Here is a 26,400-nt window from a genome sequence, read left to right as displayed (position 1 = left end):
TCACCCTCAGCACTGGTGGCAGTCCCCATGAGCTCACTGTGCACACTCAGTGTGACTGTTTTGGCTCTTGGGAGAGCCCCCATGGGCGCTGCCAGATTGTAATGGCTGGGCTGAAGCACAGCAGGAATTGCAGTGCCCTCTGTGCCAGTGCCCAGCACAGCTGTGACATTCACTGTTCCACTGCCCTGGCTCAGGCTGCAAGGGGGCTGTGGCTGCTCACTGGGGACACCTCCCACCCAAAGGCCATCAGCTGTGGGCTACAGCTCTCGGGGCTGTTCCTTGGTGCACAGTTGGCTTAGTTAAAAGCACAGGCTCTCCATGAATGTCTTGCTCAGTTACAGTCCCTGGCAATGCAGCAGTGATAGCTCTCAGTGGTTTGGGTTGAATTACTGCTAGAGTGCTGTAAGCAAGAGCTAAAGCTGTCAGCTCTTGGTTACAGTGTACTGAAATAATAGTTGGGAACACTGAAAATCTCAGAATTATGTTTCTGTCTCTGCTGAGAATTAAAAAGTCCTGTCTCTGCTGTGAAGTACTAGTAAACCCTGTGGGCAGAAATTGATGACAAAAGTTTGTTTAGAGGTATGTTAATGTAGAACTTGTTAGTTTGCATCGTGCCCCTGGGGGTAATAAATCGGGGTTGCTGGGGAGATTTCTGGTGACTTTACAAATTGCATCTGCTCTGTTTGTTTGGGATGGAGCCGCCGTTCTTTGTTTTGTGACACGGTGGCGCTGTGAGCTCTTGTTGAAGCTCCCGACAGAGGCTTTTCTGTTATGTTAAATTCGGAGCATCAGTCATCGGTATAATGCCTCTCTTTTTTTGTACGGGGGGTAAGTATGAGGTAATTTTCTGTTTTTCTCTGCTTCAGAACTGTCTTTTTTAAAATGACTGAGTTTTTTACAGGTAAAACATGGCTCTTTAATGGGCTCTACCTGGAAAGCAGTGAGGGTCTCTTCAATAGTTTTGCTTTGAGCCTCAATAACTCTGTGGAATTTATTTCCCAGCGAATCTTGGGACTTTGTATGTTTTTCCCCCAGTGCGGGAGCTTGTATGGTCACGATGTGCTGTGGAGGGCTGAGCTCACCACAAGCTGAGAGCATTCGTGGCACTGTTGGTGGCTGGTGTGGTAAAAGAACCCTTTTACATTTATTGTTTGTATCAGTAAAGGCAGGGCTTTAATTCAACGAGGATGTGCTGTTTCCTTAGGACACTGCTTTTGAACTGCTTGTGCCAAGCGATCTAAAAAGGCAAGAGAAGGTTCAGTTGTGGCTCGTTGAATGAGAGAATCAGCATTTTCATGGGTTCTTGCAATTGTACAGTTAAAAGAGTCTTTCTGGCTGCATTTCTAATATCTCTTATTCCTGTTCTAGAAAGGGATTCGGCTTGGTCTTCAGCTTTATGGTTTGGAGGATCTCTAGCTAATTGACTGATTGTTAGTTGAGCTTTAGGATTTCTAGCAGAGCTCTCCACTGATCTGTGAAGATGCTTTTGCTGTTTCAAGTCCCACAGAATATATTGTGAGTTTGTGAAAATTACAGATGAAATGTTACAGCAGTCTGAAGATGTGAGGTGATAAGAATCATATCTACTTCTCAACACGTTATTAAAATACTGGGAGTTTAAGCTGTTGTTATTAAAAGGTTTTCTTAACTTCTCAATATCCCAATGTGCTGTAGGCTCCCACCGAGGATTAGCATTATTTTCCTTATATCGAACGGCAGCAGCAAGGAGTTTTCTGTATGGTGAATGAAAATCTTTTTCTCGCATGAGTTTAGGCCTAATCTCACCCAATCCCTCAGTTCCCGTTGTGTGTTCACGGGGCTGGGACGGAACGGGTTAAACTCTTCCTCTGATCCAGAGTCCGTGCCCTGCTTCATTTCCCTATGGAGGAGTTTGCCAATCGCGGGTTTTTCTCTCGTTCCTCTCTCTCCCGCAGTCAGAGCTCGGGTTTTTGCAGCGCTGGCAGAGCAGCCTCGCTCCTTTAGCTGGGCAGAGCTGCCCTCGCTGCCGGCCGGGCAGGGCTGGAAGATGCCGGGCGGGCCGGGGATGGCAGCGGGGGCTGAGCCGGGAGAGCGGCGGGGGCTGCGGGGCAGCGCCGGGGGCAGCGCGGCTCCGCTCGGGCTTGCGGGGCCTCTGGGCAGGGCTGGGGGGAGGGAGGGCTCGGAGACACGGCTGGGGACGCGCAGGGGCTGCACACAAGAGTGGGGAAGTGGAAAGCCTCGCAGGTTGTTCAAATAAATTCATTAAAGTGTTATCTGGAATTTATAATTTTTTGTTTGTGCGGTTTTGGTTTATGGTAAAAGTATTGTACAGTTTGAGTTTACCTGGATCTCTCAGATGGAAGGTGAATGCAGAAGTATTATTTATATTTGGAAACTGCTTTTGAATGTAAGATAGTAAATTTTTTAGGATTTTTTTTAATATTATAAGAATTTGTTTTGATTCGAGCTTTAAAGCACTTATAGACGTCTTTGGGTTTTTTGGATATTTTGTGCTGGATTATGTTTTCAAAACTTGCTTAATGTTGTAGGAGATAATATTGGTTTCTGTTTGAGTTGAGCTAGTAGGTTTAGTAGTTAGAAGTCTTAACCGATTGTTTTTTGTGGGTTTTTTTTTTTTTTGTAGAAGATCTAATTCTTTAGGGTCTTGTTTCTTTGTAGTAGCACTGAAGAAAAAGTATTTTGAGTTTTTTTAACTTCTTGAAAGATAATTGAGTTATATGTTTTTTTATAACAGATATACTGCTTTGTTGGGTTTTTTAATTTCTATAAAGATGGGGTAACTGAGAACTGCTTTAAAATATTCGATTTTATTACCAGCCTCAATAAATATGAAACGTAAGAAATATAAAACTCAACGTTTTTCTGTTAAAAGCTAACGTATTTCCTAATTGCAATACCTTATAAATGTTTTTCAAGCTATTGGCTTTTAGCACACAATACTACTATATTACTTCTAATACCAATCACCTCCATTCGTACCTCACATAGTTCCTATTACTATGCATCTATCAGAGTTCTAATTCTCTAAAATATCTACTCTTTTTATAAAGAATCTTTTACCTATATATATATATATATACACACTCTTATATACTCTTTTTATATATATACACACTCTTATATACTCTTTTTATATTCTAAAACTTATTTCTAATTCAATCTCTCAACAATATAATCTCTATTGCATAGCTTTCCTAAGTCAACACAGCCGATCTCAATATTTGCATACAGATATACAAGACCATGTGAACTTCCTATCAAATTTTAAAGATTCTGCACAAATCCGTTCCTCGCAGCTCCGGAGCAGCCAAAGCTCGGAGCAGCGCCCGAGGGGCAGCGGGGGCGCGGCAGCGGCAGCCGGGTGTGAGCAGGGCAGGGAGAGGCGAGCTCAGGATCCCGGGCACCCGAGCAGGGGGGACAGGGCCCTGCGGCACTGAGGGGTGACACTGAGGGGCCCGTGCAGGGGCTGCTCTCACCAGCACAGGCTCAGCCCACAGCCCCACAGCAGGAGAAGCAGCTCTGGGCTGGGTTGTGGTGGTGGCAGCGAACTCCCTTCCCCAGGCAGCAGCTCCGACCATCCTCCTCCAAAGGCGACACAGACCAAGAGCCAGCAGCTGAGAGACCCTTGTTCACAGTCAGGTGCCTGAGGCCGAAAGAGGGATTCCTGCTCAGCACGTGTCAGCAGTTCTTCCTCCTCTTCCACAGACAGTCTAATAGTGTCACCACATTCCAACCAGCTTGTGGATTCCAAGACCCCAGGAAGATTTGGATTTCCCACTGGAGCCCGTTGTGTCATGAGGGCAATGCCCTCACTGCAGGCAGCATCGGTGGCAGGATGGATTGCAGAGACTTTCCTTTGCAGCCCCAGCCCAGCGCTGGCACTGGGGATGAAGAGGCACTGAGGTGACCCTGAGAGGAAGTGCAAGGCACAGGGCGCAGCTGAGGAAGGACAGCGCTGTGCTGGGCTCAGAGGTGAAGCTGGCACTGCCCAGCGTGGAGAAGGTCCTTTGTGCAGCCCCTGTTACAGGGGAGCTTGGGCCTTGCTGCAGACATACGGCCGCCGATGTGAGCAGTTCTCACTCTTCAATCTCTTGTCAGCCAGGTACACACACTCGGAATTGCCAGAGACAGGAACCCTGCAGGGAGGAGCAGAGGCAGTGATGGCTGCCAGGGGAAGCCCTTGTGCCCCTGTGCCCCCAGGCCCTGCCCGGCTCCCCGGCACTCACCGGGAGCTGTAGCTGCTGCCGTCCCCGCAGTGCAGGCGCTCGCCCCGTCTGCGCAGCCCGAGCCAGTAACCGAAATCCCCGCGGAGGCGGAAGAGCAAATCCTGCCCAGGAGAGAGGAGTGGGAGCTGCCCCGGCCCCTCGGGGGGACACGTGCCCGGGGCTGCTCCCGCACGCCGGGGCTCCTTCCCTGCAAGGCCCCGGCCCAGGGCTGCAGCCCCGGCCCTGCGAGCACCGAGCCCGGCCCAGGAGCGCCCCCAGGCTGCCCTCAGCCACCCCACAGCGCCCGCAGCCCCTCACTCACCATGGCCTCCTCATCCTGGGCAATGGCCAGGGAGGCATTGAGCTCGGAGCACCGTTCCTGACCCTGATCCCACGTGCTGTAAGCCTTTGACAAGTAGTAGCAGACCCCATTGTAGCCCACCCAGCCATGGGGACAGCCCAGAACCAACAGCGGCGTGGCAGGTGTGACTGGAATCTGTGGTGCTGCAGGGGGAAGAGGAGAAGCTCTGAGGATTCCCCTGTGCAGGGAGCAGGGAGCCCGCTCTGCCCCGAGGGGCTGGGCCCAGGCTGCTGCCCCTCCCTTACCTGCCAGCACAGCCAAGGCCGCCCCCAAAGCCAGCACCAGCACCAGGAGCAGCAGAATCAGCACCGCCGTGCCCACGGGATGGCACCTGAACCGTTCACCTGGAGCAGGAAAGAGCTGCTGGCTGCCAGAAGCAGAGCCGGCCCTGCAATCTGCTCAGCCCACGGCCAGAGAGCAGAGCAGGGAGCCCTGAGGCAGTGTGGGCCTCCCTCAACTGGCAGCCAGAGAGCCAAGAGCCTGGCCACAGGCAGGGACACAGCTGTGGGCACAGGCAGGGACACAGCTGTGGGCACAGGCTGCAGCAGGAGAACTGCACAGCCTTGGGGGCAGCTGGGGCTCTTGCTTCCAGCCACGGATGGGGCCCAGCAGAGCACGAGGCCTCTTCCAGACATCGGGAAACAGCCACACACCTGACAGCGCTGGCCTTGGGAGGGGACACTCTCCCCAGCCTTTAGGCCACTGGGGGGGCCCTGCACTCACCCAGGAATCTTCTGAGGTTCCTTTTGCGTTCATTGTTGGTTGCTGGTGTTCCCTGGGGAGCCAGGGGCTCCCTCACACTCCCATCCCTGGTGCAGAATCCATTCTCCACATCTGCACTCATTGCACGCTCACAAGTGGCATCCCCCTGCTTATGCCAAGAGGCTTCTTGGGCCCCAGGCAAGTGTAGAACCCCGTCTGCTGGTCCCTCCTGGAGATGCTGGGGCTCATTCGCAGCTCCAGGAATGGAGTAGAATTCACTCTTCTCCTGCTCACAGCCAGAATCAGTTGTTTGTGGAAGGAACAGTCGTTTGCTTCCCAGACATCAGGAGTGCTGACAGATCCTTTGGGAGCTCGGCCTCGGGAACAGCTTTGCAGCCGCGCTGATGGCGCCCTGAAAGGGACACGGTGAGAGGTCGCTGCTGGTGCCGGCCGTGCGGGGGCTCAGGAGGGCGGTGGCAGCTGTGGCTGCGCTGTCGCCGCTGCCCAGAGGTGCGGCAGCAGGTGCGGAGACAAGCGCAGCCTCCGGGAGCTCTGCGGTGGCCGCAGCCGCGGCCCCTGTGGCTCTGCAGCCGCTGCAGCCCAGCTCCGTGCCGGGCCGGGCGCTGAGAGCGCCTGCGAGCTGCCGGCTGCTGCTGGCCCGGGGCAGCTGCGGCTCGGAGTCCGCCTGCCGAGGGGCGAGAAGCAGCAGCCCCGGGCTGCTCACCATTGTGCCCCGCATGATTCCCTGCCCCGGCGCCTCGGAGCCCGGGCACACCGAGCGCCGGCACGGCCGCCGCGGCTCCTGCCTGGGCACACGGAGCGGCTGCCGGCACAGAGCGCAGCGCCGAGAAGCCTCGGCCCCGGAGCAGGCTGCATGCACCGCTTTGTGCCCGCACCCGGCGCCTGCAGCGCTTTGGGCTCTGCGGCACTGGGTTCAAGTTCATGCCGTGCCAGCCCCGAGCCGGGCACGGACACCTCCCGCCCGAGCAGCGGCCCCGAGCCCGGTGCCGCACGGGCGGGAACGGTCCCCGGCACGGAGCAGCCGCCTCCGTCCTAGCGAGAGCAGCCGCGATGAGCCATCGCTGCCGCGGCACCGGCTCCATGCCGGCCATCCGGGCAAGGAGGAGAGCGCGGGCAGCCGCTCCCTCGGCTGCGATCCCAGCGCAGGGGGCACACGGGGGAAGCCGGCACCAGGAACTCGCCAGAACCCCCCGGCCCTCAGCGCTGCCCCCTCCGCCCGCAGCGAGCCCCGAGCTGGGGCAGCACCGACCGCGGTCCCACCTGGGCTGGAGCCGCCTCCGAGCTCCGCCGCCGACTCGCCGGGCTCCGAGCTCCGGCACCGCCTGTGCCCTCCGGGCACTCGATCTGGTGCCGAGAGACGTTTGAGCGGCTGTTGCCCTTTCGACTCTTCAGCGTCTCAACAAAGTAGGGATCCGCAGAGGACTGGGGGAGAGGAGCAACGAACGGATGTGGGCAGGGCAGCTCTGAGCAGAGCACTTCTCGGAAATCAGCGACTGGTTTTGTTTTCTTGCACCGAAGTCACCCCGGTGCCATTTTTGGAGCCAGAGTCAGAGACGTATTCAGAAGCAGGACCCACGCCAAGGGAGCAGCTTGGTCACTCCTGTCCTGCAAAAACCTTGCTAAGAAAAAGGGCCTAAGGCCAGTAAGCTGGAGAAGAAGCACAGACCCGGGGAAGCCGCTTCTGGGGGTCTCAACTGTGAATTACCGCAGGGATTCTTGGCCTTGGCTGGGCCAGGCGCTCGGTGTCAGTAAAAGCTCTCTGTGCATCTCCTCCTGCCACTGGTAGAAAACAGAACACAGCAGGAAAAGCCTTCATTTGCACAGCAGGTTTTTAACCATCATGTTCACATCTCAAGGACTTGTAGAAACCATTCTAATCTCAAGAAAGGAAAAGCTTCCTGGACATTTTTCTTTTCAGCCTAAGGAGCCTAAGGAAGCCCTCAGTAGCAGGAGATTGGGATAACTGCAAGGCTGCTTTCTGGCGCAGGGTGTGCTCGTCAAAGCCAGACCTTCACCCACAGCAGCCAGAAACTTTAAAAACAAGGATGCAACAAAACCTTAAGTGGGGAACGGGTTATCAAGGGTTTTATAAAGAAAGAACAAGGTCTGGGAAACAGGACCTGGAAGGAAAACGGGAGGCAGCTGCAGCCTCTTCAGATTCAAACAGAAAAGAGAAAAGAAGGGAGGAGGAAAGGCAAGGCTGGCACTACATTCTAACGCAACCGGCCCAGCCGGTTTGGTCCCTGCCCGTGAACACGCAGCGGCTCCAGGCACAGAGCGCAGCGCTGCCGCAGCCATCGCGCCGCTCCTCCCCGGGGGCGGAGCGCTTTGGGCCCCGGCGCGATGGAGGCGCTGCTGCGGCCGGCGCTGCCCGAGGACGCGGTGCGCTCCCGCCTGTTCGCGGCGGCGGCGGCGGGCCCGGGCGGCGAGGCGCTGCTGCGGCGCTGCGCTGAGCTGGCCCTGGTGCGCTTGGCCCCGCTCCTGGCCGCCTGCGTGTGGCAGCGGCAGCCGTTCCGCCTGCGCTACGTGCCGGGCCGCGGTGAGCCGGGAGCGGGCCGGGAGGCGCGGCGGGAGGAGCGCCCGGAGTGGGGGGACTGGGAGGGGGACCCGGCGGCCGGGAACTGAGGACATTTGAGAGGGAACTGAGGACATGTGAGAGGGAACTGAGGACATGTGAGAGGGATCTGGCCCGTGTGAGGAGGACCCGGTGGCCGGGAATCAAGGGCGTGTGAAGGGAAACCGGGGGGTGTGAGGGGAACCTGGCGGCCTGGAACCAGAAGCGTGTGAGGGGGAACGGGGATCGTTTGAGGGGACCCGGCGGCCGGGAACCGGGAGCCTGAGAGGGGGACCCGGCGAGTTCGAACCAGGAACGAGTGAGGGAGAGCCGAGGCCATGTGAGGGGCACACAGCGGCCGAGAATCGGGATCTTTGTAGGAGAGACCGGCGGCCGGGAACTGACGGCGTGTGAGGGGTACCCGTGGCGGGAGTGTGAGGGGAACCCGGCGGCCAGAAACCAGGAGTGTGTGAGGGGGAACCGGGATCGTTTGAGGGGAATCCGGCGGCCGGGAACCGACAGTGTGTGATGGGGAATTGGGATGTGAGGAGAACCCGGCGGCCTGAAACCAGGAGCGTCTGAGGGGGAATTGTGGCGTGTGAGGAAGATCCGGCGGCCGGGAACCGAGGGCGTGTGAGGGGACCCGGCGGGCTGGAACCGGGAGCGTGTGAGGGGGACCCGGCGGCTTCTCCGACTCTCGGTGTCACAGCACGGGTTAACCCAGTGAGGCATCTGGTGCCACCTCCCTGCTGCAGCCGGGCCGTCCCCGAGCACAGGACACAAGATTCTGTCAGCAGGGTCTGGGATATCCGCAGTGAGGGAGACTCCGCAGCCCGTGTGGACAATCTGTTCCCGGGCACGGCGTTGCTGAGCCGCCTCTCCTCTCTGTGCCCCGTGCAGGCGAGATCCCGGCGCACTTGGGCGGCACCGCGGTGTTCGGGGATAACGTGGAGGATGAGTGGTTCATTGTGTAGCTGCTGCGGGAGATGAGCAGGGAGTTGCCGGGGCTGGCAGCCAGGTAAGGCGGGTGCTGCTGAGCTGCTTTAGTGGGAGGGCTGCCAAGGGGCAGTGCCTGTGCTCTGAAGGTCCTGTCTTACCACTGCCCATCCTTGGAGGTGTTTCCCCATCCCAGACACGTTGGAAGTGTCCAAGGGCAGGTTGGATGGGGCTTGGAGCAGCCTGGGCTAGTGGAAGGTGTGCCTGCCTGTGGCAAGGGTGTTGGAACCAGAGGTTGATCTTTAAGATCCCTTCTAACCTAAGCCTTTTTATGGGTTTGTGAATATTAAAAAAAAAAAAAAAACCAGCAGACATGGATTCAGAAGTGTGCTGTTGTGCTCTGCAAGGCTTTTCCTGCTGAATTTCCAATTTCTCCTTGGCCAGTATTGATGACAACGATGGAGAGTTTCTCTTGATAGAAGCAGCTGATTTTCTCCCAAAGTGGCTGAATCCTGAGAACATAAAAACAGGATGAGTAAAACTTGTGTGCAGTTGGCAAGGGGGAGCCAGTGGCCTTTTCTGTAGCAGCTGGAGTTTTCTCTTGCACCTCTAGCCAAGTGGTCTGACTGCCTCTGAAAATCCAGAGTGCTGTCTGTGCCTGACTGTTGTTCCCTTCAGGAGCACTTGTGTATCCTCCTGAACTTTCAAGCTCTGCTAGAGCCATTTGGATGATTTCTTTGTTTTTTACAATACTGTGGAGTGTTTAGGCCAGAGGATTTGTTGCCCTCAGAGTAGGGAATGCTCAGGGCTGGAGTGTTGCTGTCTCTGTAAGGACACAGGCTTTGTCTGGTCCAGGTGAAATAATGAGCAGACACCTTCACCTGGATATGGATGGCTGCTAATGGCAGTGGATTAGAATGGAGGTCATTAATTTGGTCATTAGCAAAAAGTTGTTCAATTCTTTTTCCCCTACTCCAAGATTCTAACAAGGGCTGGAACACAACACCAAATTTGATTGCAAGTGTGTACCTGGAGTGTCAGGCTCATACTTTCCTTTGTTTGAGGGAACAGACAGAGTGAGGGGGTTGAGAACGTTGCATTCAGGGCTTTTTTTAGAATCAGGAACCAGCAGAGGTCGCATGTGACACCTGAAATGCTGCTTTTTAATGCTGGGATGTTCTGAAGCAGTTAGGCTGTGCTGGTTCTCCTGAAGCACTTCTCCAGTTGAAGAGACATGTGTAACAATTATTCTTGTTAGGGAACCAAGATATATTTGATGAAATTTGTTGTAGTTAAAACAGGGATTTTTCCTGGTTGGATCGTGGTCTCTGGCATCTCAAATAACCTTTTTAGAAAAGCTCTGCTGCTTCCTGCCTTGGTTCTCTGTTTGTCCTTTCTATTGTCAGTGTCCAAGCAGATGCATTTGTGTGTGCAGTGAACTGTTCCATGGCTGTGTGTGAGTGCTCCTGCCCTGTGTGACGGGAGCATTCCTGCCTGCCAGGTGTTCTTTTACAAAGGAGAGCTGCACATCATTGCGCCGGGGGAGCCCTGGGAGCAGGGCTGGGCCCTCTCTGCTCCCCGTGCCACGGTGCCGCAGGCGCTGGCTCTGTTATCCACCCGCGCCGAGGAGTTCCTGGCTGCAGAGCCCATCAGAGCTGCGCTCAATAAACGCCTCCATGGGTACGTGGGGCTGCCCTTGGCTCCTGCAGCTGTGGGGTTTGGGTCTGTGCTCCCTGGGCTCTAAACGTTTCCCCAGCAGATGGGATCAAGTTGGTTCCTTTTCAGAAACCAGCAGCTGGAGGTTTTTCTGTGGCACTCTTGGAAAGAGGGGGATCAGTGTCCTGTAGTCTGTGGTGTGGGGATGTGAAACTGGTTCACTGCTGTAATTCCAGCCCTGACAATGACAAGAGTTACTCTTCCTTCACATCTTCCTTAGACTGAAACCTCTGAAAGTTCCATGATCTTTTAGGAGCCCTGTGCCTGAGGAACAAAAGGATTTGATCTAAGATGTAGCACAAGCAAAATTGTCAGGTCTTCAGCTTGTCACAGCTGTGCTCCACCCTGTGCTTTATTTTTTGCAAGGATTTGACAGCAAATATGGCAAAGAATACTGGATAGCTGGGTATGTTGGTTAAGTCCACAGGGACTCATCTTACCCATGTGGGGGATTCAATTTTATGAGCCATGTACACTTCTATAAATATGTATGATAGAAACAGCCATTCTAGGCATTAGACTGGCCAGGTTTTAACTCCAGACTAATCTGAGCCATGATCCCAGTAAATACTAAAGGGAAGGGGCCTCCTGCTGAAGAAGGAGTGGTTAACGGGCAGTGCCCTCCCCACGCTCTGTTGCCGCTCAGGTATCCCGGGAAGATCCAGGCCTCGCTGCACCGAGCCCGCTGCTTCCTCCCGGCCGGGATCGCGGCCGTGCTGAGGCTGCGCCCGTCCCTGGTGGCTGCGGCCGTCCAGGCCTTCTACCTGCGGGAGCCGGGCGATCTGGGGGCCTGCCGGCGCCCGTTCAGAGCCTTCCCTGCCGAGCAGCGAGTGATGGCCCTGGTAAGTGCTCTCAGAGCCGCTGACGGCCCTGCCGTGTGCTCCTGTAGGCGTGAATTTCCAGGTCCTTGCATTGAGAGCTGCTCTGGATCGGTGTGGCTGGACTTTCAGGGGGCTGATCCTGAGAGAATTGTTTCTGAATCCAGAGGCTGTGATAGCAGTTCCTCTGCTGAAGTGCCTGCTCAGTAAATTGATCTCCTTGTGTGATCAGAGCAGTTTGCCGGCCAACGGGAGCAGTTGCTCCCATCCAGTGGTTCACTGCCAGGCTTTTCACCTTCTCAGCTGTGCTCTCAGAGCTCTGGGAAAGCTTTTCTGAAGTGTTGTGTGAGCACTGTCCAAGCAATGTTGTATCTGATGCATTTTGTTACAGAGTTGTACCACTAGACTCCTGAAAAGAAGCTTTAGAGTCAAATTTTGGACTTCAAAACTGTTGCTGAAATCTTTTAATCGAATGTCATTTTAATTGAAAATACACCTTGTTAATGCGAATGCAAAACACTGAGGGTTTTTCCAAATGTATTTATACTGACAAAAGTTCGTATTTACGTGGGTATTTCAATTTGGGACAAACTTTATACGGCCTGAAAAGCAATTTATCAGAAAAATCTTTCTAAGATGTATTTTGAATGCAGTCTCAGGCACTGCCTGTAATATGGGTGCCTTCAAAGGCACTCTGGTGACCTGGAGGGAGTTTGCTGGCTGTCCCCAGCCCAGTCCCGCTGCAGGGAGTGTTTGTTTCTGCTCTGGCTGTTGCAGGTGACTTTCACTCGGTGTTTGTATGCACAGCTGGTGCAGCAGCAGTTTGTTCCAGACAGACGCAGTGGATACACCCTGCCCGCCCCAGCTCATCCTCAGTACAGAGCCTGCGAGCTGGGCATGAAGCTGGGAATGATTCCTGGGGCATTTTGGCCTTGGCTCATGCATGTCCAGGGAACGGGTCCTTGTCTGGAGGTTGCCTGCTTGTCCAGAGAAATGTGAGCAAAGTCTGTCACACCTTGAGAACCTCTTGTTGTTGCATCTTTTGTCTGCAGGCTCATGGCTTTGAAATTTTGTGCTCCAAGAGCAGTAAAGTGGCTCCTGATGCCAAGAGAAACGTGTTAAGGGGTCCCCTGTGGGAGAGATTCCTCAGGAGCTTGAAGGAGAAGGATTATTTCAAGGTATGTGAGTATTTCAGTGTCTGTGGCTTTTAAACATTGCAGGAAAAATACATTTTAACCCTTGAACTGGTGTAAGGAGCTTGAATCCTTATCTCTGTGGGAAATGAATTAATGTGTTTAAAGGGGACATGTGCAGTTTGTTCCCCTTTGAAAGGAATTTATTTTGGAAATTAAAAAGGAAAAAGCAAGATGTGGGGATTGATTCATTCATCTAAAGCAAGGGGAGAAATACACTTGAGTGAAGAAAACCCCTATATGTGATTGTGTGAGGTGTAACTGATTTCACTGGTTTACATTTCATTTCTACCCCTCTAGAATTCAATATTCTTCAAGATCCATACATAACACCATAGACCTATCTGGGCCCATGCAAGTGTAATTTTCATGTGTGTGTGGTTTTTGTGGGTTCTGGGGGTTCTGGTGAGGTTCTGTGGGTTTTTATTTTAAAAGATGCCTTTGACTACTTCTTTGAAGTTAATAAATTGGACATAAATTGACTACCTACTTGAGGGTTATAATATTGGACAACTTTATTGAGATTCTTAGGTTAATATCCTTTAATATACTTCAAATACAGGAGTGCCCCTTGGCTGTATTGGGTTCCAAATGTACATGGCCAAGAGTTTTTAGTTGTTCTGGTTCTCTCAGCATTTCTGTGTGACCAACAGTCACCCTTAGGAAGCCTGGAATTGTTTGGGTTCATGGCTGTGACTTGCATTCAATAGGGAGAAATGGAAGGATCAGCCAAGTACCTGGAGCTGTTGCACATGGCAGAAGATCACTTCCAGCAATCTGTTGCAGTGCCAGAAAGGTGAGAGCTGCTTGAAATTCATGAGTGTCATATACCCTACAAATCCTGTAAGTGACCTTTGAAATCCTTGTCACAAACACCTGAACCCTTTTCTCCGCTGCACATTGAACATGGGAGCTGTGGCCAGGACATACAAGTACTAATTCCTCTGGAATGCTCCACTGGGAGAAGTTCTGGCTTGAGTAACTCTTTTATCTTGGTTTTGTGAAATGCTGAGCTCTTCCAAGTGGATTCCAAGTGGTGACTGCAATGCAATTTTTGCTTGGTTGACTGTAGAAAGTGTAGAAAAGTTTCATTGAAAAGCAGTGCCAGTGAATAATGAATACAGGGTAATCTGTCTCCTTTGCTCAAGGAGCTGGCTGTGGATTTCTCTGGAAGATCAAATCCAAAAGCTAAATCACTACAGAAATATCTGAGGCTTTGCCAGCCCATAATATCTTGATGTTATTTTTTGAGTTTCCAGTCTGTGGTGTTTGGGATCTGGTAATCTTAATATTTACCAAGGCAAATGAAATGTAAAGAAAAAGAGCCTTGGCCAATGCTCTTGGTAGTGCTCTGGTACTTCCCCCAGATTCATTTCCCTTTTTGATGTGTTTGCACAGAAGGAAAAATGAAGAATTCAAGTGAAAACCTGAATGCAGAGCATGTGATCCCATTGAATCCATTTCAGTAAATTGAGTTTGGTTTTTCTTCCAGCTGTGATGAAGTGAGCCCAGGTGATGAAATCCTGGCACTACTACAGACAACCCCCATTGATCTGAAGGAATTGGAGAGAGAAGCAGCTTGTCTTCCTGCAGAGGATGGTGAGCTGGATGGGGAATTATTCCTATTACAGATGGTTATTTGTGGGGGGAGAGGGGCAATGCTGACAGCTGTGAAGGGAGAGCAAATCCAGCCTTCCTCAAGACTAAACACTGGATTGGCTCTCCCAGTTTAGAGTGAGCCTTTCTTCCTCCACTGAGTGGCCAAAGGCTTCCCAGTGACTGAATGGTCTCTCTGAGTTTGAGCTCTGCAAAGCAGAGTTTGTACGTAGTGACAAGAAATCTGCACTCAGTTCTTCTCAGCCTCTCTGTGCCTTTGCTGTGTGTGAGCCAGGACCAGCACAAGAGCTGAACTGCAGAACTGAGCTGCAGGATGGTTGCAGCCCTGTCAGTCAGCTGGTTTGGGCCTGTGGGCCAGCAGGCTTGTACAGAGTAACAGATCTGTGCTGTGTCCTTTCAGATGACAGCTGGCTGGATATGACACCAGGTGCTCTGGATCAGATGCTGAAGGAGACAAGAAATGAGTCCCTTCCTTCCCCAAATGAGGAGGAGCAAAACTGTGACTTGGAAACAGTTGCTGAGAGCATGAAGGCTTTTGTGTCCAAAGTGTCCACGCAGGAAGGAGCAGAAATGCCATGGTAGTAGCACCTGGAGTTTGGCTCTGGTGTGGAATGTTGCACTGTGCTGCAGCCCTGTGCTTGGTTCTGTGATGCAGAGAATCAGAGTTTGAAGGTGCTGTGCTGAGCAGGGCCTGAAGCAAAGGCAGAGCAGTGACCCTGTACTTGCTTTAAATCAGCTTGGTGCCACTCTGGCACTGGTGCAGGTTCAAGTGCTGCAAGCTGAGCTGCTCTCTGTCCCTCAGTTGGGTTTTGTGGTCTTCACAATTTTTCTCTTTTTATGCCAAGAATTCTTCCACTCACTGTTTGATGTCTCATCCATACAGGCTTCAAACTTCTGCGGATTTTTAAATTCAAATGTCCCAACTTCAATCCTGTCTTGAGAGACATCATTATGGCTTGTGCCTGTGTCAGGCTTAGGCAAGCATAGAAGCTTTATTTCTTTAAAAATATTTTTATATTTCAGGTCATCTGATGAATCCCAAGTTACCTTTGATGTGGATTCTTTTACCAAAGCCCTGGACAGAATTTTGGGTGAGATTGCTTCTTTCTTTGAAACAAATGCCAGCACTGATTTCTTTGCTGTTGTACTGACACCAAATCATGTGCAGGGGCAGACTCGGAGGAGCTGGATTCTGATGATGTGGATGAGGAGGAGGAGTTTGGTTTCTCAGCTGAGGATGATGAAGAGCTGGATGCTGGGAATGGAAGGCAGGAGCAGAAGGTGTCTCCTGAGGAGCTGGTGGGCAGTCTCAAGGCGTACATGGAGGAGATGGACCGTGAGCTGGCACAGAGCAACGTTGGGAAAAGTTTCAGCAGCCACAAGAGAGGGGTGAGTGTGCCTTGAGCTCTGATTTGCAGCAGTAATTTCCAAGCAGGAAATGTGCTGCAAGGGGCCATTCTGAGTAATGGGATTGGAACCTTCCCACGTGCAGGCAAAGTGTGCTGGACCTGCACCATCATACATTTCTTATAAACTGAAACTTACCTAAACTTGGAATTTGCCCATCTTTTCCAAGGCTTAGTTTTAGTTTGCCCATCTTTTCTCTGTTTTTGGTAGTAGGGCAAGCAGCTGCAGCTTCATTTGTGAGTTCCTGTAGTAGCTTTCTCCCATAGGAAGCTGAGCCAGGACTCAGCAACACTTTGTGTCCTTCTCTTGCAACTTAATGTGGGTAATGGACAGTGGTAATTTCCAGCTGGCATGAGCATTTGGTGTCTGAATTCCTGTCTGTCAGGACTCAGGAGTGTACTGGACTTTGTTGGCTGCACAATTGTTGTTTCTTTTCTCCTGTGATTTACCCTTTTTTTTTTTCCCTTAAATCTGCTCATGCAATTTGATAAAGCTTTCTCTTTGTACTCCCTGCAGGCAGGTTCTGTTGGAGCAGCCCCATGTGAGAGTGCTGGCCCTGACTGTGGAGCTGAGGCTGCTGAGCTGGCAGCCCTGGATGTGGACATGAACCTGGTGGCAAACCTGCTCGAGTCCTACAGTGCCCAGGCTGGCCTGGCAGGACCCACCTCGAGCATTTTACAGAGCCTGGGGGTGAATTTACCTGAGAGCACAGAGCTCACTGGCAGCTGAGCAAGGCAGGGAGAGCCTTGGCACCAGACATGGCTGCTGGGGAGATGGAGCACAGACACACGAGCAGGATGGGGGAGAAGAGGCCAAAGGTTTGAATTTGGAGCATTCTGTTCATTATGTGTCACTTCAGCAGAGTGAATTCACCTGCAAAAGCTTCTGTTTGCACACTGTCTTGGGTGGAAATGAGATTTTCCCAGTGCTAGCACAATTCCAGAAAACTGAAAAATGATGTTGAATGCATGACTCAAATGATGTTTTCTTTTATTACAAAACCTCTCTCCCATTTTACCATTCAGTGATCCAATTTGCCACGTTTCTAAAATGTCCTTTTTCCCGTTGCTGAGTGGGTTCAATATGTGGGGAGCAGTTCTTGTTCTGAAAATGCTGCTGCCTTCAGGGGCAGGTGGGAAAATACCACACTGCAGGAAGAGTAATTGGATGAAATTTGTAAATATTGGCCAGAAGTATTTTTAAATTTTATTTCAATAAAAACAAAAATACAACTTGATTACTGAATTTTTTTTAAGATATGCATAACTTCCTCGGTTCTTGGAGTGAAAGTATTTTTGTAATTGTTCATTTTCTGAATGAATTCCATTACTGCTGAATGTTGATATACAGCTACTGCTGGCATGATGTGAGCCCAGGCTGAGCAGTTTGGGGTTTTTTCAGTGCAAATGTGGCTGGAAGGCATGCAGCATGATGCTTTCATGTGGGATGAAAAATCTGTTTTATATATGACTACTTTAGTTTCAACAAGACAAATTTGAAATAAAATAGATAGAAAGTCTTGATACCCAGACACCAACAGTGCAGTCCTGCTGGGTCCAAATCAGCTTCTTAATTTCTCTTTATTTCATTTTCATTCAGCTATTAATGAGCTGTCCTGCACTGATGTTGTGTAATTTCCTTTGTCAGCAGTTCAGGGAGAGCACTGGCAGGTTGGACAGGGATTAGAGATGGACAGCAAGAGCTGGGAAGTGTGAAGAAGGTTCTGCTAAATTTCAAGGAATTTGGACTGCTGAGAGGTGAGAGACTCAGACAAATCTGTGGTGGAAAAATGGGGTTAAGAGAGGTTTTTTAATTGAGACAAGGCTAATGAGCAGTTAGTGGTGGAAAACAGAGGTACTTGAACCTTGGGAAGGGTTGGTGTTTGACCAGGAAAGGTGATTTACTCTGAAAATACATAAAATTCTCTACTGATGAGTAGCTAGATCAAGTTTAGATACTTTAAAACATAATTGAGTTGAAGAACATGATCACATTGAGCTGCTGTGTGGCCTGTGCTATAGAAAAGGTCCAAATAGATGGAGGGACTCCCTTAGTGCATGAGGAGAACTCCTAAGCTGGGTTCAGAACAAAGCTGCTCTTTTGCAAACACTCCAGCTGCTGTTGCTGCTTGGATAATCTGACTTTTCCATCAGTGGGGCTGGGATTTCTCTGGGGCTCTGCTCATCCCAACTCTTTCCATTTGTTCAGCAGCTTCCCAGGGGAGCCCTGCAAGGCTCTGGGAGTGCTCTCAGGAGAGTTTGCCATGGCAGAAGAAGCATTTCCATGCTGCCTCTTCCTCTGCTTTGAGGTAACACACCAGGCATCTCCACTTTTAATTCTGAGAGTGTTTTTAGTGAAGGAAGCCCGATGGAATTAATTAGGGCAGACAAGTGGTGTGTGGTTCCCTTTCAATGGATTTCTGTCCAAGTGTATTCTGGAGTTGTTTAACTGGTTAATTTTCCCTTATTGTCTGTGTTTCACCTGGGGGAATCCCCATTCACCTGCAATGTTGAGGGCATCAATGGAAAGAAACCCTGCCTTGGCCATTATTTCAGGGCTATCAATGGATGGGGAATCCCCATTTTCTTGCTGAAATAGATCAGGGAACACACTTTGTGATGGGATTTTATAGGTTTGAAATGAGAGCAAACCTTCAGTTTTCATCATCTTTAAGTTTAAATTGACAAGGAATCTCTGTTGTGCTTTATTTTTAGGGTTGAAATTGGTAGAAACCCCCACTGATTCCTTTGAGGCATTTATAACGTGGGGCCAAAAAAAGGCTGAAAAAAAAGAGGCAAAAATGGCCAGCAAAAAAAAAAAAATAAAGGTGCAAAAAATGTGGTAGAAAATGCGTGGAAAAGAAGGTCTCAAAAACAGGTGACAAAAACAGGGCAGAAGAAAAAAATGGAGGGGGAAAAAACGGGCAAAAATTGGGGAAAAAAAGCAGCAAAAAACGGGGGGAATGCAGAAAACAGGAAAAAAGGCAGCAAAAATGGGGGGGGGGAATGGGCAGCAGGAAAAGAGGGAAAGAGTGCAAAATTAGAGACATCATAATTGTGAAAACGTGGTGTTTAAGAAGCAGGAAAGCTCTAGAAAGGTGAGGAGAAAAGGGTGCAAAACATGCGAGGAAAAAGGATGGGAAATATTAGGGGAAAAGAGCAGGACCCCCAGAGACACCCCCAGAGCTCAGGCCCCCTCCCCAATGCCACAGACACCCCCAGGTACCCCCAAGAGAGCCCCTGCAAACCCCACAGACCCCTGGGCCTGGGTTCCTGCAGGAACACTGGGGAACAACTGGGCTCCTTGCAGCGGGATGGAAACAACGGCCAGGGCTGGGAATGTGTGCCCACTGTGCTGCCAGGCTGGCAATCAGCTGGGTGGGGCCGTGCCATGGCAAAGGCTCCTGAACAGCTGCCAGGTTTGTGGGCTGCAGCTGGAGCTGAGAAGCAAAGGGATTAGTCCAGGCAGGAGAACATCCCATCGTGGGGCACTGCTGCAAAGTGGGCATGTTTGGAACAGAGCCTCTCCTTCAGCAGGCCAACGCTGCCAGATGGAAATTGCCAAGGGCACGAGGCTGGCAAGTGAAGAGCAGAGCTGCTGTGAAGGGAAAGCTCAGTTCATTCAGAGAGATCACACAGGTCACTTGAGTGCAGGTAGGAAACAGAAAATGAGAGATTTCCAGGAAAGCCTTTGTAGTTTGGTGGGGCCAGGGAGTCATGATACCCAATGGCTGCAGAGAGGGTGATCCAAATTAGTTCTGAGCAGATTTTATTTTTATTTTAATTGGTGAGGGTCATTAACCTTAGCTGCAGTTTTAAGGCCAAACAGTTTTGGAATCTATTCTAGTTTAATCTAGCTGTCCTCCAGGCTGCATACTCACAGCAGCCATATTGAACTGTCATATGATGTGTGAATTTTCTTTAGTCCCTATTCAAATGTCATCCTTCCTGGGTTTTCAGCTTCTTTTTAACATGCTAGTAAATCTTCTGTGACCCTCTGCAGTATTTCCATGGGTAAACCCACTGAAGAGCACAAGCTAAAGGAGGCTACCTCCAGCTGAGCACAGGGAGCAGTGGGAAAGGATGTTCTATCAGCATTTTCTGTCCCTGTGCTGATACTGTTCTCCCTGGGAGGGAGCTGGGAAATCCCTATTTCTGCTCCTGTGCTCTTCCTGATGTGTGTCACAGCTGATGCCAATCCCATTTTCCCCCTGTAACGATGATTCTGGACATCTCTGAGTGTACCTGCTGGCCTTGGAAATGCCACTGATGGTTATTGAGGAGAAGGCAAGTCCCAGCATTTCTGTGTGGGAACGGAAACGTGTGGCCGTCCCTCAGTGCAGCTCTTTTGGTGACAGCAGTCGGTGGCCATTCCTGGTGCAGTTCTGTTATCATTTTTTCTTATACCATTCTATTTTATTCCCTTCACACTTCCCACCCTTTTATGTGCTTTACTTTTTAACCAGCACTGCCCCAATGGTCCCTGGGTGCAGCTCCTTTAGAGAACAGGGCCCGTCCCAACAGGCGGCTGCTGCAGCCAGGGCAGGGGCAGGGCAAGGCACATCACAGTGCTGGTGGTGCTCAGAGAGTGTTGGCTTTTGCAGTTCAGGCAGATCAAATGAATCCCAATTGTCAGAGATGTCCACCACCTGCTACTTGGCCCCTCTTTTCCTGCATGGATTTGACAGCTCTTTTGTTTCCTCCCAGAGAGCTGGAAAGCAAAATGCCCACCTGCCCCATGGCCATCCCCACCACCTTGTCTCTCTTTCTTTTCCCGTTACTTTGCAGCACTTTCTCCCTCCTCCTCCTGTCCCTGCCAGCTCCAGCAAAGCCATTTCCCCCACTGGCACCAGCTGCCTCCTGTCCCTCGCTCCCATTTTGCCCACTCTGAACTCCTGGAGCCGCCTGCCCGCGGAGCCGCAGCCGCCGTGGGGCCGGGCAATGGTGCAGGGAATGCTGGCAGGGATTCTGGGGCTGGGCTGGGCCAGGCCAGGTGCCCGGGGCCAGCAAAAGCGCTCTGAGCCTCTGCTCCTGCCCCTGGGCAGGCAACAGAACACAGCAGGAGGCTCGGGGCTCTCAAGAAAGGCAGCCAGAGATCTCTCACCCAACATGGGCATAAGAAGCTTGCAGTGGGGCCATTAATTTCCATTGAATGTATTATGAAAAAAATCCCAGCAAGGGAGTGAGTAGGCTGCCAAATCCTAAAAATGCACCTTGTCCACACTGTTCTCTCCTTCCTGGGAGAACTTTATCCACAATTCCCTCCCTCCCTCCTTCCCACACAGTGACACAGGAGGGCAGGGGCTACAGACACATCATGTCACTGCTTCCCCCTCAGGGAGACAAATCTGCCATACTTTGTTATCATCTTATGACAGGGGTTCCATACTGTTGTCTCCTTATCGCAGATGTTTCACACTTTCTTGGTGTTTTCTCCTGGGCAGCTCCTCAGAGCACTGACTCTTCATTGTTGACAAAGCAGCCAACTGACTCCAGTTCCCTTCCCAACCTGCCAGCCCACTCTTTTATAGCACTCTTCTTTTCATTGGTTACAGCTGTGGCCTGTTAAAATCAGGCCTGTTCCTAATCTTTGCTAATTGGCCCAGCTGCAACTCCTTAGGGGCAAGATTACTTTCTACACCACCTTTATTTTCTTATGTTCTATCCCCCTACACTGCTCCAGCCTGGGATTCCTCCCACAGGAGGACAGTCAGATCCTTTGTGACAGTGTCCTGGTTCAGGGCAAATTTGGGCTGCACTAGGAAAGCAGATTATTTGGCCCCTCCCTGCAAGCATTCTGGGAGAAAATACCTCCTTGGAGAAAAGTGGAAAAAAACTATTTATTAAAAAATAAAACCCCTTGCTGCTCCAAAAGAGATGACAAACTGAGAAAGTCCTCCTCCAGGCTGCAATTCAGCTCACTGAGTCTCCCATCAGTCCCTCTGGTGCAGGAAATGTTGTGCCCCAGGCCCAGCCCGGCAGGCCGCAGGTGTGAGCTGCTGCTGCTCTTCTGGGTGTTCAGTCCAGAGCAGGTTCAAACAGGTCCGAAAAAAGGGAAAAAGGAAAAAAACCAGAGTCCAGGGAACTTCCTTGCCTCAGCTAGCTAAACTAACTAAAAGCCAAGGAGAGCTCAATCCCGTTGTCTGTCCATCTGCAGAAAACAGTTCAGGAGCAGTAATGTGGAGGAGTGAGAGCAGTATCTGAAAACAAAATGCGCGCTTCTTCTCTCCCCTTCTCACTCTCTGGAAGACGTCTTAAACACGCAAAACTTATTATTCAGCATAAACAGAACAAGACGATTGGGGCTAAAAGCATCATATAGTCAGATTGAACAGACAGACAGACAGACCATTCCCCACAGTCAGGTGCCAGATGCCAAAAGTGGGTTTCCTGTTCAGCATGCATCAGCAATTCTTCTTCCTCTTCAGAAGACAGTCCAAAAGTGTCCCATTCTGGCCACTAGTTTACGATGAATTCCAAGACCACAGGGGGATTTGAATTTCCCATTGGAGCTGGTTGTGTCATGAGGGCAATGCCCTCACTGCAGGCAGCATCGGTGGCAGGATGGATTGCAGAGACTTTTCCTTTGCAGCCTCAGCCCAGCGCTGGCACTGGGGATGAAGAGGCACTGAGGTGACCCTGAGAGGAAGTGCAAGGCACAGGGTGCAGCTGAGGAAGGACAGCGCTGTGCTGGGCTCAGAGGTGAAGCTGGCACTGCCCAGCGTGGAGAAGGTCCTTTGTGCAGCCCCTGTTACAGGGGAGCTTGGGCCTTGCTGCAGACATACGGCCGCTCATTGGAGCAGTTCTCACTCCGCAATCTCTTGTCAGCCAGGTACACACACTGGGAACTGCCGAGGACAGGAACCCTGCAGGGAGGAGCAGAGGCAGCGCTGGCTGCCAGGGGAAGCCCTTGTGCCCCTGTGCCCCCAGGCCCTGCCCGGCTCCCCGGCACTCACCGGGAGCTGTAGCTGCTGCCGTCCCCCCACTGCAGGCGCTCGCCCCGTCTGCGCAGCCCGAGCCAGTAACCGAAATTCCCACAGAGGCGGGAGAGCAAATCCTGCCCAGGAGAGAGGAGTGGGAGCTGCCCCGGCCCCTCGGGGGGACACGTGCCCGGGGCTGCCCCCGCACGCCGGGGCTCCTTCCCTGCAAGGCCCCGGCCCAGGGCTGCAGCCCCGGCCCTGCGAGCACCGAGCCCGGCCCAGGAGCGCCCCCAGGCTGCCCTCAGCCACCCCACAGCGCCCGCAGCCCCTCACTCACCATGGCCTCCTCATCCTGGGCAATGGCCAGGGAGGCATTGAGCTCGGAGCACCGTTCCTGACTCTGCTCCCACGTGCTGTAATCCCGTGAGAAGTAGTAGCAGACCCCATTGTACCCAACCCAGCCATGGGGACAGCCCAGAAGAGACGGCGGAGTGGCAGGTGTGACTGGAACCTGTGGTGCTGCTGCAGGGGGAAGAGGAGAAGGTTTTGAGGATTCCCCTGTGCAGGGAGCAGGGAGCCCGCTCTGCCCCGAGGGGCTGGGCCCAGGCTGCTGCCCCTCCCTTACCTGCCAGCACAGCCAAGGCCGCCCCCAAAGCCAGCACCAGCACCAGGAGCAGGAGAATCAGCACCGCCGTGCCCACGGGATGGCACCTGAACCGTTCACCTGGAGCAGGAAAGAGCTGCTGGCTGCCAGAAGCAGAGCCGGCCCCGCAATCTGCTCAGTCCATGGCCAGGGAGCAGAGCAGGGAGCCCTGAGGCAGTGTGGGCCTCCCTCAGCTGGCAGCCAGAGAGCCAAGAGCCTGGCCACAGGCAGGGACACAGTTGTGGGCACAGGCAGGGACACAGCTGTGGGCACAGGCAGGGACACAGCTGTGGGCACAGGCTGCAGCAGGAGAACTGCACAGCCTTGGGCGCAGCTGGGGCTCTTGCTTCCAGCCACGGATGGGGCCCAGCAGAGCACGAGGCCTCTTCCAGACATCGGGAAACAGCCACACACCTGCCAGCCCTGGCCTTGGGAGGGGACGCTGTCCCCAGCCTTTAGACCACAGGGGGACCCTGCACTCACCCAGGAATCTTCTGAGGTTCCTTTTGCGTTCATTGTTGGTTGCTGGTGTTCCCTGGGGAGCCAGGGGCTCCCTCACACTCCCATTTTTGGTGCAGAATCCATTCTCCACATCTGCACTCACTGCACGCTCACAAGTGGCATCCCCCTGCTTATGCCAAGAGGCTTCTTGGGCCCCAGGCAAGTGTGGAAGTGCGGCTGCTAGTTCCTCCTGGAGATGCTGGGGCCCATTCGGAACTCCACAAATGGAGCAGAATTCACTCTTCTCCAGCTCACAGGCGCCATCTCTCTGCCCAGAACAAACAGCACCATGCTTGGGAGACATCAGGAGTGCTGCGGGCAGATCCTTTGGGAGCTCGGCCTCGGGAACAGCTTTGCAGCCGCGCTGATGGCACCCTGAAAGGGACACGATGAGAGGTCACTGCTGATGCCGGCCATGCGGGGGCTCAGGAGGGCGGTGGCAGCTGTGGCTGCGCTGTCGCCGCTGCCCAGAGGTGCGGCAGCAGGTGCGGAGACAAGCGCAGCCTCCGGGGGCTGGGGCAGCACCGACCGCGGTTCGCAGCTGGGCTGGAGCCGCCCCCGAGCTCCGCCGCCGCCTCGCCGGGCTCCGGGTGCCGCCACCGCTGCTGAAGGAAACGAGCGCTCCGCCCGCCGCCCCTCCCATCCCAGTCAGACCCGGGGGCACTCGGGCTGGTGCCGCCCTGCGCTCACACTCCGCGGGCACTCGGGCTGGTGCAAAAACCTTGCTAAGGAAAAGGGCCCCACTCTGTTGAAGCCGGTCGAGAACCGTAGCCCCTTGGAAGCCCCTTCTGGGGTTCTTAACAGTGAATTACAGCAGGCATTTTCGGAGTGAGCCTGGCCAGGTGCCCGGTACCAGCAATTCCCACGAGTTCCTTGTGCCGGCTTCCCCCATGTCCCCCCCGCCCCTCTCCGCGGCCCCCCCCGCAGCGAGCCCCGAGCTGGGGCAGCACCGACCGCGGGTCCCACCTGGTCTGGAGCCGCCTCCGAGCTCCGCCGCCGCCTCGCCGGGCTCCGGGTGCCGCCACCGCTGCGGAATGAAACCGGCGCTCCGCCCGCCGCTCTTCCCCTTCTGGCCAGACTCCGCGGGCACTCGGGCTGGTGCCGCTGTGCGCTCACACTCCGCGGGCACTCGGGCTGGTGCCGCCCTGCGCTCACACCCCGCGGGCACTCGGGCTGGTGCCGCCGCAGCTCGGGGCTCTCGCTGTGGGAGGGTTTTGGCTCCTCAGAGTGCGGCAGCGATGCCGAGCAGTAGGGGAGCAGCGAGCGGGGCGGCCAAGCGAGTAGCGCGCCGCGGGGACACCGACGTTCCTGTCCCGAAAAAGGAGTGCTAAGAAAAAGGGCCCCGCTCTGTTGGAGCTGGGGAAGAAGCGCAGCCCCGGGGAAGCCGCTTCTGGGGCTCTCAACAGTGAATTCTCGCAGGGATTCTTGGGCTGGGCTGGGCCAGGCCAGGTGCCCGGGGCCAGTTCTGAACCTCTGCTCCTGCCCCTGAGCAGGCAACAGAACACAGCAGGAAAGGCTCGAGGATCGGCAAAGGCCAGGCAGAGATCTCTCACCTGTCACTGGTATAAAGGGACACGACTGGGGGGAATTCTTTGAATTTATTGTGACACAAATCCTGGCAAGAGAAGGAGCGGTGAAGCAGCAGGGTTCAGCCTCGGCAGCAGGACTGTGCCCTCGGCCCCCGGCAGCCGCAGCAGGGGATAAAGGATCCCCGGGCCGAGCAGCGGCTCTGCCCCAGCACGGGGATGTGTCCGGAGCCCCCGCTCCGGGCCGGGCTCGCAGGGCCGAGCGCGGAGCAGGCGCTGAGCTGCTCCTGGAGCTTCCAGCGCTGCTGGATCCGGCGGGCGCGGCACAGGCACTGCCGGGGGCATCGCTCGGTGCCTGGCGGCGTTTGCCGTCCCCAGGGAGAAACTGAGCCCGGCCCGCAGCGCCAGCTCCTCCTCACCCTTCTATTGCAATTGCTCCATGGTTAAACCAAGGGGAAACTCCCTCTTGTCGCCAATTCAAAGCCTTGAGTCAAGGGGAGAACGGAGGTTCCCTCTCCATTTAGATCCCTAAATCATAAGGAGGGTTTCCCCTCAATTTAATCCTGAATAAAAAGTGAACGAAGGGGGATTTTTCCTCAATTTAGGCTCCTAAAATGAGGGGAAATTCAGTTTCCCTCTTCAATTTACCTCAAGAAAGACCATTCTGGGGGCTTTTGGACAAATATTTTGTCAGTGAAGGTCCCTTCAAATGGAGGGACCCCTTTGATGGAACTCTTATAGTGGCACATCAAGAGGTTCCTCTCAAGGGAAGCCCTTTCAGACCAGGGACAGCCGTGTTTGCTCTCAGTTTGAACCAGGAGATGATGAAAATGGGGCTCTTTTCCTCAATTCCAACAGCACCATAAAGATATTCTCCTTACATTTCAACATGAAAATCAAGGAAAACGGTAATTGCCTGCCTAGTGAGACACCCAAAATGATGAAAAAGGTGTGTATGAAAAAGGACCCTTCAAATGACAGGTGAATGAGGATCCTCCCCAGTTCAAACACAATTACAGAAAAGCTTTCCCCCCTCCATTTCAATCCCATTTTTGGGGCACTGGGGAGGGACTGGGGGCACTTGCCCCTCCTCACTGCTCACCCCTGGGGCTGCTGCCCCTCGCACAGTGCTGAGCAGTTCCCTCCCAGTTCCCTGCCAGTTTCCCTCTTGCTGGCGAGCCCCGGCAGGGATGGGGAGAGCACTGGGCAGGAGTTGGGAGCGCTGTTCCTTCCCAGGGCTCCTGATATCCCTGCCAGTGCTCCTTCCTGCTCACTCCCGCT

The 26,400-nt window shown here is 53.2% G+C and overlaps 1 pseudogene; it reads left to right on the top strand.

The window, feature by feature from the left end:
• The first annotated feature begins 7,632 nt into the window (after positions 1 to 7,632).
• Positions 7,633 to 16,707, top strand: LOC131561401 (protein ecdysoneless homolog; annotated as a pseudogene).
• Positions 16,708 to 26,400: the final 9,693 nt, after the last annotated feature.

This window comes from Ammospiza caudacuta, chromosome 9 (genome assembly GCF_027887145.1).
Source record: "Ammospiza caudacuta isolate bAmmCau1 chromosome 9, bAmmCau1.pri, whole genome shotgun sequence".
Taxonomy (NCBI): domain Eukaryota; kingdom Metazoa; phylum Chordata; class Aves; order Passeriformes; family Passerellidae; genus Ammospiza; species Ammospiza caudacuta.
The sequence above is the reverse complement of the archived record's forward strand: the minus strand, read 5'-3'. Positions and strand labels throughout refer to the sequence as shown.